Source organism: Nannospalax galili, unplaced genomic scaffold (genome assembly GCF_000622305.1).
Source record: "Nannospalax galili isolate Female #2095 unplaced genomic scaffold, S.galili_v1.0 scaffold272, whole genome shotgun sequence".
Lineage (NCBI taxonomy): Eukaryota > Metazoa > Chordata > Mammalia > Rodentia > Spalacidae > Nannospalax > Nannospalax galili.
Genome location: NW_008331836.1, coordinates 252,426 through 256,919, shown reverse-complemented (window position 1 = coordinate 256,919; position 4,494 = coordinate 252,426). Strand labels below are relative to the sequence as shown.

The window sequence follows — 4,494 nt, the reverse complement described above, 5'->3', positions numbered from 1 at the left end:
TGCTTCCTGTGCAAGGCTAATAACAAAAGGGTCAAATTATAAAGCAGGTCTTAACGTAACTGGGACATTAAATGTACTATATCATTATGCCAATTTAGTAATGTTAATGATCTGTAATATTAATTCATCATCCTGAAAAATGGGGAAGAGTCTCCATAATTAACTATATTAAGCCACAATTAAGAAGTCATCCAAGCTGTTGTAAAGATTCTAGTGATGATAGGAGTGTTTGTTATACTGCAAACCTCTCTGACCATGTATATAAGACTGTTACAAACAACCCCTCACACAGAATTCAGATATGTCAAAAGAGCAGCCACCCACGGAGGCAGTGGCACCAGCGAGACGCCTTATCAACCATTTCCATCACAGACTGCGGTTTAGCACTTTCTTACAGCGAGAACCAGCTTTGAAAGAGGTACAACCTTTTAGCATATCTACTTTAATTCCTCACAGGAAAGCAAAATCAGGCTGTCTAGTGAAATTCACAAATGTTGGACAGACTATCTACTCCTCTGAGATTAGGGTCATCTTTGAAAGTCACATTTCAAACTGCACAAAATGAACATTTTGATGTTGTAAAATGGAGATCCTATAATGCCTGAGCCTAAGCCCAAGTTGCCTATCATCAGATGTCTGATAAGCTCTTCTTTCTCCTCCCTACCTATTTGAAGTCTCTATTGTGAGGGGAGTCTGTAGGTCACAGACAATGTCAGGAGGAGAGATAAGTGGAGTTGTATGAGGACTGAGATGCAGCCACGATGACACTCCTTTACCTTTCCAGGCCAGAAGGCGCCCTTAGTCTGACAGGATAGACTCTCTGGTGATAAAGAGCGATTCTGGACTGGGAAGATGGGTCAGTGGGTAAAGTAATTGCTGCCCAAGCAATACTTGCCAGCCAGGCTATCTGAAACTGTGAGCTTGGGTTCAATGAGAGACCCTGTCTCAAAAAACAAGAAGAGCAGTTGAAAAAATATCCTGATGTCAACCTCTGTCCTCCACATATGCACATATGGGAGAGTACACCCACACATACGTGCACACACCAAAATTACACACCCAAAAGGAAATCTCTTTCACTCACGTACTTAATAAACTCCAAGTTTTTCTTTTTCTTTCTTTTTTTTTCCATAGAACAAGCTGTGGGTTTTATTACTTTAAAAAGCTTCGTGTTTATTTCGCTTTCTGACTCTGTGCTTGTGCCTTCAACACTTTCACGAATTTCTGCTTTTCAATAAGGAAAGCATGCTTGATCCTGTCACAGACATGTTTAACACACATAGAACCACCATAGGCTCTGCTGACGTATTTTTTTTGTTTTGGACAATCTCATATGGGCTTTAGGTCTCACAGCGCAAAACCCTCGAAGTCTGGCTGGACACACACCACATACAGATTTCAGTGCTTTCCCAGCCTTCTCTGTATAAAGTTAAACAATTCTGTTACCAGGGGTTTGGGACAGCATCATTTTGTTAGAGGCTGTATTGTAGGAAAACTTACTACAGTATGTCAAATGCTGGACCATTCTGAGTGCCTCTCATATGGTGATGGATTGTAAAGCGCCCCAAGTTTTTCTTTATTTCTTCTGTTATAGCTTTGTCATTAAAGATCTTAAGTTGTTTATCCCAGAACAAGCATTCATGTACTACTATTTTGATACCTAAACTATTTTGGTATTGTATCTCTGGAATATATCTGTAATCAGTGACTTTCCTACTTGGAAATCTGAGTGATAGAGGAAGAGAAGGCACAACTTTCACATACACAGAGCTGAGATTTGTTTATGACAACTGAAAAAGCGCATCACCAACTTGTTCTGAACATGGTGCTAGCGATGTATACTTGCAGAGATCCTTAGTGGACTCCTGAACAGTGGTATGGCTCCATTCTTTGACTAGGAAGCTCAAAGCCCCTGTTGCAAATCCAGAATCATGCCTGATAACAGTGGAGTTCACATTTCATCAAGATTTTGAATGAGGCAGATGCTGCAATGAATCCCTTCCCTGACACCGGGTGCCATCCCATCAATGTTATGGTGTGTCCTTGTAGAACGATACATGTATACTCAACACTTGAGCTTCTTCAGAGCATCACACGCTATAAGGAACTTTGCAAGGCGTCATTGTACTCTCTAAGCGATGGGGAACATCATTTGGCAACCTAACTGATTAGTGACTTGAGATAGTCCATCCCAACCTTCTAGGTCAACTTGATTTAAGAGAAAATAGTAAAGTCCAAGAAGCTAGCCTAAGCATTACTGAAAGAAGAATTGAGTCCTCTAAGGAATACTGGAAGCTTTGACTGTTATCCAAAGCTCCTTTACATGTGGTGCCAGACAGAGACATAGCTGGTTCCACTTCTCACAGGAGAGGAGGGCTCCAAAGGAGGTTTTTCCAGTAGAAATTGCCAGAAGGAAATAAGGGACCTTATGTAACCTCTTGCAAATGCAAGATTTTCCAGACATAAAACACCTTCTTCCCTACCCTCCTCTAGAGTAATCAATCACTCAGAAAACTGATGAGCTCCACAGAAATGCTATGGGGTGGTAGAAGGTGAAAGACATTGTTTTCTAGATAGGTTTACAAAGTTTCTAGCACCAGTCTGATCAAGACATCAGAAAGGAGAGGATCTTACCAATTTTTAAAAAAATTTTAATAACTACATGATTAGAAGAAGCATTTCATTACAGCTTTAACATATTCAGTAATACACTCCAGAGCAAGGATACATCTCTTTCAAAAGTGGCTGTAAATTTTTAGGTTCACAGTTGCACTTAGGAGGCAGAAGCAGGAGGAACTCTGTGAGATGGAGGCCAGCCTGGTTTACATAGCATGTTCTAGGAAAACTGTACTACAGGGAGACTCTGTCTCAACACAACACCCCCCAAAATTAATCAGTTTCTAGCAAACTTAGGCACCATGTCTTTTAACATCAGAAATAAAACGTTGAACAAAGAAATCAAATCACACAAGAATACATATATTTTGCCTCCAATTTAAGTTCAAAACATGACTTTTTTATTGAGCTTTTTTGTGTATTTCATAAAGAACATCCCAAACAATCTTATTCATCTTTATGCCCACATCCCAAATGGCACCTTCCCATAGCCTCCCCCAACCCCACTGGAGCCCATGTACTGTGTAATCCCTGTTACTGTCCACTGTGTTGTCAGGGCCCCATGCTATTCTCCAGTGAAAGTCCATCTTCTTTGTCTAGTCAGCCTATCTAGAGTCCCTTCTGTTAGGAACATCAGCTCTTCCTCATCTAGCCACAATCAGTTGCCAACATTCCTTTAGATAAGACTGGGGTCTGCTGTTCATTTCCCATTTCTATGCTGGGTTACTGTCTGGGAGTCTCTTGGGCCACCCTGGCCAATAACTCCAAGGAAGGTATCTCCTCTCTGGCATTGTTTCTTGCTATGTACCCTTTAAGTATATGTATGGACTCATAAAAATTATACTGATCACGTTTATTGTTGGTTATACATTCCTTTTTAATACCATACAGTTGCCCCAGATTAACCAATTTAGTTTTACTTTTAAGGTCATTTGAGGATCTGTTCCTCAGGGGTCACATGGGCTTGGAAAGAGCCCTTGGCTCCTTTCTTTTACCAGTTCCATCTAATGAAGATAAGTCAAAGGTCCTGCTCGACCGTGGTTGGCTTTGCTTGGAAGCGTGGAAGAAATGTTTCCTCTGTGTTGACCCTCCTCTTTGTAGACTGGACACTGGTTCAAGTCCATCTGGTGGGGTCTCTTCAGCTTCCTTGATCAAGAGGCCAGATGACCCACCACCATTACAGGACATTTTGCGCGATGCTCATAGTCCCTGGGAACTAATCGACCCAGGAGGGCAAGGCATAAAACGTGTCCTTTGAATCCCTCTGACCCAATTAGTATAGATCTCAAGGTATGTCTGTTAAACATCCAAGAAGGTTAGTTCCACCATTCTGGCATTTTTAATTACTGTGACCAAATTAGTGTAGGCCTCAAAGTATGTCTGTTAAACATCCAAGAAGGTTAGTCCACCAGTCTGGTACTTTTAATTACTGTGTGTCATGAAGATAAATCTTGGGCAAAGACCAATTGTTCTCAGATAAAACTTACCTAGACGTATATTTCTAGATCTGCTATGTATAATTTGTCAGTAGGGTGTAGGAGTACTATGGTTCCCTCTGGTTTTCAAAACTGGCTAGGCATTATTTATCTCTTGCATTGTCTCACCCCTCCATCATGGTTTTCCCACTTAAAGTGCCCCCATTTCCCCCCTCTCTCCCTCAATAATACCCTTCTCCTATGGTCCTACATCTCTGGAGCTCCTCCTTTCCCTTTATCCCTTAGGTTCCTTGTATATATCCTTCCCTCCCCCCTCCCTTAAGCTAACCCAATTTTTATCCATATCTCCCTTATTAAGGCCTGCTTCCTACTGTTCTTCTCTTTCAGGTTCTTTCTTTTCCTTTACCTCCCTGTTTCCTTTCCATTATCCTGGTTCCTGTAG

The 4,494-nt window shown here is 41.3% G+C and overlaps 1 pseudogene; it reads right to left on the bottom strand.

Annotated features, from left to right (window-relative positions):
• Window positions 1-1,173: 1,173 nt before the first annotated feature.
• LOC108490511 lies at window positions 1,174-1,525 on the bottom strand (annotated as a pseudogene).
• Between the last annotated feature and the right edge of the window lie 2,969 nt (window positions 1,526-4,494).